Source organism: Mustela nivalis (genome assembly GCF_964662115.1).
Source record: "Mustela nivalis genome assembly, chromosome: 1".
NCBI classification, from domain to species: domain Eukaryota; kingdom Metazoa; phylum Chordata; class Mammalia; order Carnivora; family Mustelidae; genus Mustela; species Mustela nivalis.
Genome location: NC_139020.1, coordinates 101,873,389 through 101,888,159, shown reverse-complemented (window position 1 = coordinate 101,888,159; position 14,771 = coordinate 101,873,389). Strand labels below are relative to the sequence as shown.

Here is a 14,771-nt window from a genome sequence, read left to right as displayed (position 1 = left end):
CTCTAGAGCATAAGACATTTCCACCCACCTTTGAGTATAGCACACACACATACATTACAAAAAAAAAAAAAAAAAATGCAGCAAGTTCTCAGGGCAAAACTCTCTACTGAGTAACTTCCTAACTCTACTACACTCTATAAAGACTTCTGTGATCCTACTACAATTTAATTTCCACTCAATTCCTGTTCTATTCCACATCAAGCATCCTATAAACTCCAGCAAAACAGAGATCCTCACTGTTCTCCTTGCAATACTAATTCACTTCCCTCAGCATGCTCACCTTATTTCCACACCCTACTCAGACTTTAATGGGAATGGTTTACAAGATGATTTCACAAACTTCAAAACTACACAAAATGCAAACCAGATGTAAATAGATCTTGAAAGGAAGTTACCTGCAGTAGTCAGAAAATTCACTTTTGTTCAGAATGTTGGCAGAACCTCAAGCCTGTTCAAAACAAAACTTATTTTCTCCTTGATGCTCATATCTTTGCACTCTACTTGCTTTTCCAGAGAGGTAATTTTCTCTTCTTCATTTTCAAATTCCTCATACATTCACTTCTTGCTCAGCCTTTTTATACTATTTCCCAGGAATTAATCAAGCTTTCTCTTTCTCTTTTTGAGGGGCTAGTAAGAGGCTGTTATTTCTGTTCCTTCTTTTCTCTTCATCTCCCTCCTCTCCAATCTCATTCATCATTTGATTCTATACTGCCACACAATAGCCATCTCTAGCAACCACATTGAATTTTATTTCCCTACCTTGTTATTCTATAGTCTACTTCTAAACAAATATCAACATGACTCTCAGATTAGATATCAGAGGCATCCTCTAATATAACATATGTATGAGCTCACAAGCACATGTACAAACACACATAGACACACACACACACACACACACACACACACACACATATGCAATGTTTGAAACTTTTAAATTATTAACTAACTCTAGACTCACATTTTTATTTTTGGTCTGTTCTCCCCAGATTAGCTAGTTCATGACCCATGAAACCACTCTGAGCAGAGCCACCAGGGGAAGTTATCTTGATCTCATCATCATTTCTCAGGAAAAAAAATCAGAGTGTATGTGAGAAGGCCAAAGGTCCAGGATGTGGAAAAGGATTCACTGCAGTAAAGTCTTCAAAGGAGAGAATGGGGTGATAATGTTACCTCCATTTTTTTATTCTTTTGTTGATTTCCTTTTGGACCTGTCAAAGGAGGTGCTGAGATGAGCCCTCTCCTTCCTAGAGCTCAACAATCGAAGTCAAGATTCTACAAACACCCCCAGGATAAAGGAGATAAAGCCCAATGGGGACAATGTAAGGAAGAAAGTAGTGCAGGGCTTAAGGATTCCATTACTGGATACAGCCCAACTTGGACAATGAACTGCAGCTTTATCACTACAATAGCAGCCTCCTTTTTCTACCTCTGGGTGATGAAAGGCTCCAAGCCCAGATGTCTGCAAAATGAGTAAACAAGGCTGACTGCTCTCAAGTGGACTCATCTTACACTGTGTTTATTAGTTAGAATAGGTGTGCAACAAACCATGAATCCTCGGCCCTGATTATAATAAAACATGCTATCATCCACATCTCTACAAAGTGGGAGAGGGGTTTGATAGTATATTAGGGTGTGGTAGAAAACAAGAACTGGGAAGGCAGGCAGTCCTAGATTTCAAACTTATTCTTGTCATCTAAGAGCTTAATAACCTCAGACAAGTTAATTTAACATTTCTGAGCTTCAGTTTCTTTATTTAGAAAAACCAGAGTCAAGAATACATATTTCACAAGGTAGTTGTGAGGACGAAATGAAATGATGTAAATGGAAGTGACTGGTGCAATGTAAGAAACATGGTGCTGCTCACTAGCTGTTTCCCCTCGCCTCTCCACACTTGCTCTCCACTGTACTATTGTACACTCCCTATTGTGCTACTTCTATCATTAGTGGGGAAGCCAGGTGACAGCTATCCTCCTTGCAAGAAACTGGTGAGGATTAAAAAGATAACATAAGCATTCAGCACAAGGCTTAGCCTCAATCACTCAGCAAATATTGTCCTTGTTCTCCTTCAATGGTGAGCTAATTTTGACCTCTGGGCATACCTATAAACTGCCCCCAGATTTAGAGAACTATAAGTTAGTGATGATCCTCTAGCCCCTTACTACTGAAAGTGTGGTGTGTGGACTCACAGCATCAACATTATCTGGCAAGTTGTTAGAAATGTAGACTCGCAACTCCACCTCAGACCAACTAAAATAAAATCTTATTTAACAATCCCCAGGTATATGCACATTTACAGGTTGAGATGCATTACTCTAGCCAAAACTCTGGAGTCCCTGTACCAATTAAAAGCAAGCAAAATGCTTCCTATTTCACTGTAAAATGCAAAAGTTCACATACTGGAACTGAGCAGACAGATCCCACTTTCTTGTTTTATTGTCTACTTTGCATCAAGGGTGAACACTGCTAACACTAATGCTGGATTATAAAATGTTGGTACATTTAGGAGATAAGATGCTGTGGGCAGTAGTTTGGATCACAGCTTTGGCTTGGTTATACAAATATGAATTTAAATCTTAGTTCCACTAATCATTAGCTATGTGAATTGGAGCAGTTTCTCATCTACATATGGAATTGATAATAATATCTACAGTTTTTTGTGGGGATTAAATGAAATTAGGATTACAGAGATTCTAGCACATAGTAAGCCCTCAGAGGTGACAGAGGTAGTATGTATGAAATGATATGAAAGGAAAGGGCTTCTGAATATTCAGACTTCAAAACATACATAAAATTTAGCTACTGCCTTGGTTCACTACTAGGACACAGAGGAATATGATCAGGACCTTCAGCTTTCACAGAACAAGGGACTCTCCCCTGATGCACTGACAGAGATCACCTATGCTCTAAATTCTGTTCTCGCAGGTTGTTCAAGAACAACTGATAACCAGCCTCTGAAAATTCATCCAAACCCTGTTAGACACTTGAGAAAGTTAGAGGGGGAGTTGGATACATTATTTTCACCTTTTCTTCAAATTTTTCTAGGTTCTATACTTGATTTAAATTTTCTCTTAGGGGTACCTGGGTAGCTCAGTCATTAGGCATCTGCCTTTGGCTCAGGTTAATCCTTGGATTGAGTCCCATATTGGGAGGCCTGCTTCTCCCTCTCCCACTCCCCCTTGCTTGTGTTCCCTCTCTCACTTTCTCTCTCTCTGTCAAATAAATAAATAAATAATAAATAAATAAATTTTATTTCCAGAAAATTTTAAAAGGCCCAATCATCTCACCTTCCTGCCTGTACCCCAAGTACAATTACCTGTTCTTTCATATTGATTATTCATACTCAATTATTCTTTCATATTGATGAATATAATTCCCATTCAGTTAATATTGGTTTCTCCCCAGGGTTGACATAAGAACCACATAACCAGCATCTATTAAGTTGACCAGTGATAAAGTTTAACCAATAAATTCTTTAAGAGGTTAGAAGAAGGGGCGCCTGGGTGGCTCAGTGGTTTAAGCCTCTGCCTTCGGCTCAGGTCATGATCTCAGGGTCCTGGGATCGAGCCCCACATCGGGCTCTCTGCTCAGCGGGGAGCCTGCTTCCCCCTCTCTCTCTGCCTGCCTCTCTGCCTACTTGTGATCTCTCTCTGTCTATCAAATAAATAAATAAAAATCTTTAAAAAAAAAAAAAAAAGAGGTTAGAAGAAAAAAACTGTCTCTCCATAAAATACACATACCTCTTTTTGTCAGATAATAATAATTACATAACTAATGATGCATACTTTTTGAACTGGTTGCTAAGGTGTTCTGAGATAAATAAGCTAATTCACAGCAGCACTATTAGCTCAAGTGGTTCATATATTTGCTATAAAATTATATTGACAGACATAAAGTAGATTTGAATAAACAGAGGTATTATATTATTGAATGAAGAAATTCAATACTCTCAAAAAATCCATTATCTCCAAATTACTCAGAAAATTTAATGAAATATATTTAAATTTCTGGGGGATTTTTTAGAAGTTCATAAAATAATAAAGAATGTCCAGGAAAAAAAAACTTTTTTAAATGAGGAACCATGGTTTCCTTCAAAATGATAATATAATAATAATAACAATAACAATAATAATAATTGTAAGGGTATTAATATTACTGCCAGAATTGGCTCCATGGAATTCAAGAAACATATTTGAGTGTATTTAAGAAATTAACATACCAATAAGGTACAATTTCTAATGGTAGATAAAAGAATCACTCAATAAATGGTATTGAATAACCAACTCTAAGTGGAGAAAAAAATAAAGTAAGATCCCTTCCTCACACCTTCCATAAAAGTAACTGCTAGATGCACTAAAGATTTAAATCTAAAATGTGAAAATATGATAGTACTTTAAAATGTAGATTATACATAATCTTGAGGTGTGAACAGATAGTTCAATCATAATACCAGTAAGGAGAAAATAAAGAAAAATATAAACATCATACTACATTAACACTGAACACTTCTGACTGAGAAAAAGCACAATGAAACAAAAAGAGTATGTTAAATTAAGAAAAAAATACTAAAAATCTACATAGACAGAGGGTTACTAGCCACATATAAAGTGGTTTAGAAAAAAGATGAACTACCTGGTAGAACAATGATAAATGAGTAATAATATACAATCCACAAAAGAACATAAAATGGCTAATAAACAGGTTTTTAAAACTTCTCTCATAGTAATCAAAGATATACAGATCAAACAAGACTTTTTAAAGATTTTATTAAGATTTTATTTATTTATTTACATGAGAAAGGGAGCAGGCTGAGGGGCAGAGGGAGAGGAGGGAGAGAATCCCAACCAGACTCCCTGCTGAGTATATAGCCCAACTCGGGGCTCCATCTCATGGACCCTGAGATCATGATCTAAGTCAAAACCAAGCATCAGTTCCTTAACTGACTGAGTTACCCAAATGCCCCCAAGCAAGACTTTAAAAAAAAACAAAAGATTTTTAGACTATTATTAAGAATTTTGGGAAGGGGTCCCTGGGTGGCTCAATGGGTTAAACGTCTGCCTTTGGCTCAAGTCATGATCTCAGGGTCTTAGGATGGAGCCCCACTTCGGGCTCTCTGCTCAGTAGGGAGCCTGCTTCCTTCTCTGTCTCTGCCTGCCTCTCTGTCTACTTGTGATCTCTCTCTCTCTCTCTCTCTCTCTGTCAAATAAATAAATAAAATCTTAAAAAAAAAAAAAGAATTTGGGGAAGAAAGAGAAACAGAAGAAATATATTGAAGAAAATGAAAAAGTTATCAGTGAACTAATTACTAGTAATACTAATAGTAAAAATGCATCTCATGAGTACAGATTCAAAAAATTATAAATAAATATACCATATTCACTCTTCTCTAGATGATTTAAATAATCTCTATTTTCTTTGGGCATTATCTTTTCTTTTTTTTATTTTAAGATATTTTTAAATTTATTTGACAGAGAGAGAGAGAGAGAAGGAATACAAGCAAGGGGACTGGGAGAGGGAGAAGCAGGCCTCCCGTAGGGCAGGGAGCTCAATTGTGGGGCTCAATCTCAGGACCCTGGGATCATGACCTGAGCTGAAGGTAGACACTTAACAACTGAGCCACTCAGGTGCCCCTTTTCATTAAGTTTTAAAATAAAAACTATATACTTAAGGTATACAACAAAATCTGATATACATTTACATAGAAAAATGATTACAACAGTCAAGCTAATTAATATATTATCACTTCGCACAGTTACAATTTTTGTGTTCATCAAGAGAGAACGTGAGGGGCGCCTGGGTGGCTCAGTGGGTTGAAACCTCTGCCTTCGGCTCAGGTCATGATCCCAGGGTCCTGGGATCGAGCCCTGCATCGGGCTCTTTGCTCAGCAGGGAGCCTGCTTCCTCCCCCCTCTCTGCCTGCCTCTCTGCCTACTTGTAATCTCTGTCTGTCAAATAAAATAAATAAAATCTTTAAAAAAAAAAAGAGTGCATGTGAAATCGATACTCTTAGCAATACTGTTCAATACAATATTAAGGATAGCCATTATGCCTGCACATTAGATCACTAGACTTATTCATCCTACACAAGACAAAAAATTAGTGTCCCCCACAGCCCCTGGTAGCTATTATTCTACTCTCTCTGCCTCTGTAAGTTTGACCTTTTCTTTGGATTCCACATTTAAGTAAGAACAGAATGTTTGTCTTTTTCTGGCTTTTTTTTACTTAGCATATATTCATCCATTTTGTTGCAAATGGTAGGATTTCCTTCTTTCTCATGGCTGAAATATATATCTTCTTTATCCATTCATCCAATGATGAATACTTAGGTTGTTTCCCTATCTTGGCTATTGTAAATAATGTTGCAAAGAACATGAGAATGCCATTATCTCTTCAAGATACTGATTTTGCTTTCTTTGGATATATACCCAGAAATGGGATTACTGGATCATATGACAGTTCTGTTTTTTTAATTTTTTGAGGGACCTCCACATTGTTTTCTGTAATGACTGTACAAATTTACATTTCTACTAACAGTGTCACATTCTTGCCACCATTTGTTATCTTTTGTCTTTAGGATAATAATTTGATAATAATTTGAGAGGTATGAGGTATCACCTCATAATGAGGTATCATTAGGGTTTTGATCTGCATTTCCCTGATGATTGGTTATGTTGAGCACATTTTTATATACCTATTGGCCAACTGTATGTCATCGTTTTGAGAAATGTCTACTCAGGTCGTTTGTCCATTTTAAAAATAAGGTTGTTTTCTTATTATTGAGTTGTTTGAGTTCCTTATATATTCTGGATGTTAACCCATTATCAGGTACACAGTTTGCAAATATTTTCCCATTCCATCAGCTGCATCTTCATTCTTTTGATTTTTTTGTTTTGTTTTGTTTTGTTTGCTGTGCAGAAGCTTTTTAGTTTGATGAAATCCCATTTCTCTATTTTGCTTTTGTTGTCTGTGCTTTTGGGGGTCATATCCAAAATTCATTTTACAGACAAATGTCAAGAATCTTTTCCCCTTTTTTTCTCCTTATAGTTTTGTGGCTTCAGTTCTTACATTTAAAGCATTAAACCATTTTCAGTTGATTTTCTAAAGTTATATTTATTAACATATAATGTATTATTTGCTTCATGGGTACAGGTCTGTGAATTATCAGTCTTACACAATTCACAGTCCTCACCATAGCACATACCTTCCCCAACGTCCATTTTCAGTTGATTTTATGTGAAGTGAGATAGGGTCCGATTTCATTCTTATGTGTATGGAAAACCAGTTTTCCCAACACCATTTATTGAAGAAACTGTCCTTTTCTTATTGTGTGTTCCTGGCATGTTTGTCAAAAATCAACTGATGATAGATGCATGAATTAATTTCTGGGCTATTCTGTTCCATTGGTCTATATATCTGTTATTATGAAAGTACTAACCATCAACCATCAACCATCAACCATGCTGCTTTGGTTACTATACCCTTGTAGTATATTTTGAAATCAGGTAGGGTGATGTTCTCCAACTTTGTTTCTGTTTTTTTTTTTTTTTCAAGATTGCTTTGGCTATTCACAATCGTGTGTGTGTGTGTGTGTGGTTCCATATTAATTTTAGGATTTTTTTTCCTATTTACTTAAAAAAGTCATTGGAATTTTTATAGAGATTGCATTGAATCTGTAGATCATTTTAGATAAAACTTTCATTTTTATTAGTATGGAAATGGATCAGTATAATTTTAATTTCTAAATTTCAATTTTATTATTATCACCCTTTTTCCATTTATATATCTGTGTTTACCAATTATTTTTCCTTAATCAACATAGACTCAAGTTTATTTATTTGCCCTTCCAAAAACTGTATTCCAGAATTATACATTCAATTACTTTTTTCCTTTCTACTTCAGTAATTTCTACTTTATTCTTCATTAATGTCTGTCCTACCCCAAGTCTCCTTAGTTGCTTTTAAATTGTGTAAACTGCAATGCTTAGTTCACTTATTGATTCTTCCTTCTTTAATACTAAAGGCACTTAAATTTATGAGTTTTCCTCCATATGAATTTATAGCTGCATCCAATACATTTTGATATATAGCAATTTTATTAATTCCTTAAGTTTTTAGTTCTTCTTTGAAAACACTTTAAAATAGATTATTTAGTCTTTTTGTGGCTTAAAACTGTTCATTTTTTATTTTTAGATTTTTTGCATCATAGTCAAAGTAAAAGTATTCATAGTTTTTTTGGCATTTATTTAAGCTTTCTTTGCATCCTAGGATATAAGCAAACTCTGCAACTTTCTTTTGATGTTTGAAACAAATACACTCTCTTTTACTAGAATATGAAATTTATATATATTTAAATAAGGTTACCAGTGATAGTGTTATGTCCTCTGTCTTTTGTCTTATTAGTCAAAGTCTCAAAAAGTATGCAAAAGCCTTTTACTATAATTGTGGTTTTTTTAAACTTGGAATTCCTAGGTTTATTGTTTTATGTATTTCAATATAATATTAGTGAATGCACAGGGCATCAATGCTACATCTTCTTTGTAAAACATATTTGAACAATGTAAAATATGAGCCTTGTGAGTGAGATATGATGGCAGAGGAGGAAGATCCTAAGCTCACTCCCACACATGCACCAAGGCAACAACTACATGTAATTCCACTCACTCAAACAACCTGAAGATAATCAGAACTGATCCTCAACTGTTAAAGCCATAAAGAAAAGCCACATCAAGAAGAGTAGGAGGGGTAGAAATGAGATCAGCAACCAACCCCCCATGTAGCAACCCACAAGTAGAGGGGCTATCACAGCCACAGAGGATCCTCCCTAAGGAGGAAGGGCATCAAGGGACATACAATGGGAATAAGAGCCCCCACAATTCCTGGCTTTGAAAATCAGTGAAACTTAACTCTGGGAGTGCCAGACCAAGAGTCTGCTCTTTTAAAGGGCCAGCATAACATATCATTGAGCCTGAGATCCCACACAGAAGGAACAGTTTGAAAAAAAAAACCTGGGTTATACATAAAAACGATTTATTGACTAATTTCAAGGTGTCTTCTGGAGAGAAAGGGATCTCTAGGAGCTTTCTCTGGGAAAGAAAATACTCATAGGTGTCATTTTTCTTGCCCTCATTCAGCCTAGTTTGCTTGCAGGAGCCAGTTTTGACATTATTTACCTTGTTAGCACTGCTTGCTCCACCACTCCTTGCTCTGTGCAACTCTTAAAGCAGGTCCTGCCCTGTCACACCTGGTGGACAGCCTCAGTCAAAATCAGCATGTCCCCAAAGTGACTGTCACCTCCACCACACTTGGCAAGCAGCCTCAGCTGGGACCTGTATCCCTCCAAAGCAACTCCTGCCCTGGGGAAAATGGAGCAGCCCTACCCAACAGCACACCCACAGTAGGTAGGCCTCTCAGCCAGCCATTATCAGTTCCAGGGGCTGGCCCTACCCACCAGCACGCCTGTAGCAACTACAGCCAGACCTCTCAGCCAGCCATGCTGGGCCTATTGCCAGCCCTACTCACTATTGTACCTGCAATAGTTGTAGCCTATCATTGTAGATAGCCCGGCTATCTACAACCCACCCTACCCAACCCTACCCACCAGCATGCCCACAGTAGTCACAGCTCAGTCACAACAGGAAGGTAAACAAAACCCACACATGGAACACAAACGGAGCATCTAGTTATGGTAACAGGGTCCCAGAGGATACCTTGTATGTAAGGTGTGGTCCCACTGGGTCCCAGAGGATACCTTGTATGTAAGGCTACTACTTTCAAGACCAGGAGATGAGGCTCATCCACCTAATTCACAGAATAAACACTGAGAGTGAGACAAAATGAGAAGAAAGACGAATATGTTTCAAATGAAAGAATAAGACAAAACATCAGAATAAGAACTAAACAAAAGAGAAATAAACCACCTACCTGATAAAGAATTCAAAGTAATAGTCATTAAGATGGTTACTGGACTTGAGATAAAAGTGGATGAATTCCATGAGAACATTAACAAAGAGACAAAGATATAAAAAAAAAAAAAGAAACGAATCAAAGCTAAAAGAACACAGTAACTGAAATGAGAAATACACTAGAGAAAATCAACAGAAGACTGGAAGATGCAGAACAGATTAGTGATCTGGAAGACAGGATAGTAGAAAGTACCCAAGATAAACAGCAAAAAAAAAAAAAAAAAAGAGGTTAGATAAAGGGACCTCTGGGACAACATCCAGTGTACTAACATTCACATTATAGGGGTTCCAAAAGGATTAGAGAAATAGAAAAGGGCAGAAAATTTATTTGAAAAATAGCTGAAAACCTCCCTGATCTCGGAAAAGAAATAGACATGCAGGTCCAGGAAGTACAGATAGTCCCAAAAAGCATAAACCCAAGGAAATCTACAACACAACACATAATAATTAAAATGTCCCAATATAAAGATAAAGAGAAACTCTTAAAAGCAGCAAGAAAAAAGCCAATAGTTACATATAAGGGAAACCCAAAACAATGGGATTAATACTTGGTCATAGAAAAAAATCCCAAAAATCAAAAACAAGATCTTGCCGTTTGTGACTACATGGATGAACCTTGAGGGTATTATGATACATGAAATAAGTCAGAAAAAACAAATATCATATGGCTTCATTTATATGTGGAATCTAAAAAATAAAACATGAACAAATAAACAAAAAAGCACAAGCAGACCCATAAATAGAGAACAAAAATGGTGGTTGCGGGGGTGGGGGGGAGGTGGGCAAAATGAGCGAAGGGGAAGTGGGAAATACAGGTTTTCAGTTATGGAATAAATAAGTAATGCAGACGAAAGGCAATATAGGGAATATAGTCAATGGTATTATAGTGAGAATATAGGGAATGGTATTACATTTACATTGTATTGTGAAAGATGGTAACTATACCTGTGGTGAGTATAGTACAATGTATAGAATTGTCAAATCACTATGTTGTACATAAAAAAACAAAGGAGGAGGAGGAGGGGAAATTTTTTTTAAATAAAAGCAGCAAGAAAAAAGCAAATATTTACACATAATCAAAACCCTATAACACTATCAGCTCACTTTTTAAAAAAAATTTTAATTTTTTAATAAACATATAATGTAATATTAGCCTCAGGGGTACAGGTCTGTGAATCGCCAAGTTTACACACTTCACAGCACTCACCATAGCACATACCCTTCCCAATGTTCATAACCCCACCACCCTCTCCCTACACCCCTCCCCCCGGCCACCCTCAGTTTGTTTTGTGACATTAAGAGTCTCTTTTGGTTTCTCTCCCTTCCAATTCCACCTTGTTATCAGCTCACTTTTGAGCAGAAATTTCACAGACCAGAGAGACTGGCATGATATATTCTAAATGCTAAAACAAAAAAGGACCTACAAGAATAGTCTACCTGGTAAGATTATAGTTCAGAACTGAAGGACAGAGAGAGTCTCCCAGACTAACAAAAGTTAAAGGAGTTAATCACTATTAAAGCAGCCTCACAAAAATGTTAAAGGAGCTTCATTAAGTGAAAAAGAAAAGGCCATAACTAGAGGTAAAAAATTATGAACACAAAAAATTTCACTAGTAAAAACAAACATATAGTAAAGATAATGGCTAAATCACTTATAAAGCTAGTATTAAAGTTAAAAGACAAAAGTAGCAAAATCAATTACAATCTACAAAAACTGGCAAGGGATACACAAAATAAAAACATGCAAAATATGGTATTATATACAGAAAAAGTGGAGGTGAGCAAAAATACTGTAAGAATGTATTCAAACTTAAGCAAACAGGGTGCCTGGTTGGCTTAGTGGGTTAAAGCCTCTGCCTTTGGCTCAGGTCATGATCCCAGGGTCCTGCGATCAAGTCCCACATCAGACTTTCTGCTTAGCAGGGAACCTGCATCCTTTCCTCTCTCTCTGCCTGCCTCTCTGCCTACTTGTGATCTCTGTCTGTCAAATAAATAAATAAAATCTTAAAAAAAAAAATCTTACGCAAACAGTAAATTAATATAGACTTCCATGTAGTAGGATGTTACATATGAACCTCATGGTAACTACAAACCAAAAATCTACAGTAGATGTACAAAAAATAAGGAATAAGGAATCTTAGCATAACACTAAAGAAAGTCATCAAATCAAAAAGGAAGACCAAGAAAAGAAGAAAGGAACAGAGAAGATTTAGAAACCAATCAGAAAATAATTGGCAAAATGGCAATAAGTACATATAATTATTTAAATGTAAATGGGCTAAATGCTCCAATCAAAAGACACAGGGTTGGTCAAAAAAACAAGACTCATATATGCTGCTCACAAGAGATTCATTTCAGACTTAAAGACACAAACAGTGGCCCCTGGGTGGCTCAGTGGGTCAAAGCCTCTGCCTTCGGCTCAGGTCATAATCTCACAGTCCCGGGATCAAGACCCACATTGGGCTCTCTGTTCCGCAGAAAGCCTGCTTCCTCCTCTCTCTCTGCCGACTTGTGATCTCTGTCTGTCAAATAAATAAATAAAATCTTAAAAAAAAAAATTAAAAAAAAAAAAGATACAAACAGACTGAAAGTGAAGAGGTGCTAAAAGATATTCCACACAAATCAAAGAGAAAATTAGATCAGACAAATAGACTATAAAACAAAGACTGTAACAAGAGACAAAGAAGGGCATTACATAATGATAAAGGGATCAATCCAACAGGAGGACATAACAACTGCAAATATCTACGTCCCCAACATGGGCATATCTAAATATATAAAGTAAATATTAACAGACATAAGGAGAGAAATTGACATTAACACAATAATAGTAGGAGACTTTAACACTCCACTTATGTCAATAGATAAATCATCCATACAATCAATAAATAGTGGCTTTGAATGACACATAAGATCAGATGGACTTAGAAGAGATACACGAAACATTCCATCCAAAAACAGCAAAACACACATTTTTTTCAAGTGCACATGGACTTTTCCCCAGAATAGATCATATGTTAGGCCACAAAACAAGTCTTAATAAATTTAAGAAGACTGAAATCATACCAAGCAACTTTTCTGAACATGATGGTATAAAACTAGAAATTAGTTACATATACACACACACACACACACACACAAATCAGTTTTTATAGGTATAAATTATATATATACATATATGTATACATATACATATACAGATTATATAATTTATGTATTATGAATATACATAAATCATATATATATATCATTATATATATCATATATATATGTGTATATATATCCAGAAAAAAAAAAAAACAGGTACATGGTAGCTAGGAAATTAAAAAAAAAAATACCTTGGGACATTTGAAAATGAAAACACATGATTCAAAATCTTTGGGACACAGCAAAAGCAGTTCTGAGAGAGAAGTGTATAGAAACAGGCCCTACCTCAAAAAACAAGAAAATTCTCAAACAATCTAACCTCATACCTAAAAAAAACTAGAAAAGAAAGGAAAAAAAAACAAAACTCAGAATCAGTAGATGAAAGAGATAATAAAAATTGGTGCAGAAATAAATAAAACAAAGACTATAAAGATAGTTAAAGGGCACCTGGATGGCTCAGTGGGTTAAGCCTCTGCCTTCAGCTCAGGTCATTATCTCAGGGTCCTAGGATCAAGACCCACATGGGGCTCTCTGCTCAGCGGAGAGCCTGCTTGCCTCTCTCTGCCTGCCTCTCTGCCTAATTGTGATCTCTCTCTCTCCCTATCAAATAAATAAATAAAATCTTTTAAAAAAAAAAGATAGTTAAAAAAATCAATGAAATAAAAAACTGATTATTGGAAAAGATAAATAAAATTGATAAACCTTTAGTCAAACTCATCAAGAAAAAAAAAGACAAAGGCCTCAAATAAATAAAATCAGATATAAAAGATATGTTACAATCAACACCACAGAAATCCAAAGGATTAAAAAAATCTACTATGGGGCGCCTGGGTGGCTCAGTGGGTTAGAGCCTCTGCCTTCAGCTCAGGTCATGACCCCAGGGTCCTGGGATGGAGTCCCGCATCAGGTCCTCTGCTCAGCAGAGAGCCTGCTTCCTCCTCTTTCTCTCTGCTTGCCTCTCTGACTACTTGTGATCTCTGTCTGTCAAATAAACAAATAAAATCTTAAAAAAAAAACTACTATGGAAAATGATATACCACAAGTTGGATAGCCTAGAATAAATGGATAAATACCTAGAAACATACAATTTTCCAAAACTGACTCAGGAAGAAATAGAAAATCCAAACAGACCAATTATTAGGAATAAAATTAAATCAATAATAAAAATCTCTCAATAAACAAAAATCCAGGACCAGAAGGCTTCACAGGTCAATAATACTAAACATTTAAAGAAGAACTAATACCTGTATTTCTCAAACTATTACAAAAAATAGAAGATTAAGAAATGCTTCCAAATTCATTGTACAAGGCCAGTATTACTCTGATATCAAAATCAGATAAAGATGCTACAAAAGAAATTACAGACCAATATCCTTGAAAAACACAGATGAAAAAACCCTTAGCAAAATATTAGCTAACCAAATTCAAAATACTTTAAAAGGATTAATTACCTGTAATCAAGTGGGCTTTATTCCAGGAATGCAAAAATGGTTTAATATCCACAAATCAAAAAACATGTTACATCATATCAACAAAATGAAAGATAAAAATCATATGATCATCTCAATAGATGCAGAAAAAGTATTTGATAAAAATTAAAAACCTGTCAGGATAATAACTCTCGACAGGTATAGAGGGAACATGCCTCAACATAATAAAGGCT

At 35.9% G+C, this 14,771-nt stretch overlaps 1 protein-coding gene across 1 annotated transcript in view; it reads right to left on the bottom strand.

The window, feature by feature from the left end:
* The window catches only part of LOC309871580 (uncharacterized protein), a gene marked incomplete at its 5' end in the record, with an annotated part of 709,738 nt that overhangs the window by 345,698 nt on the left and 349,269 nt on the right, over positions 1-14,771 (bottom strand). The window lies entirely within an intron of this gene.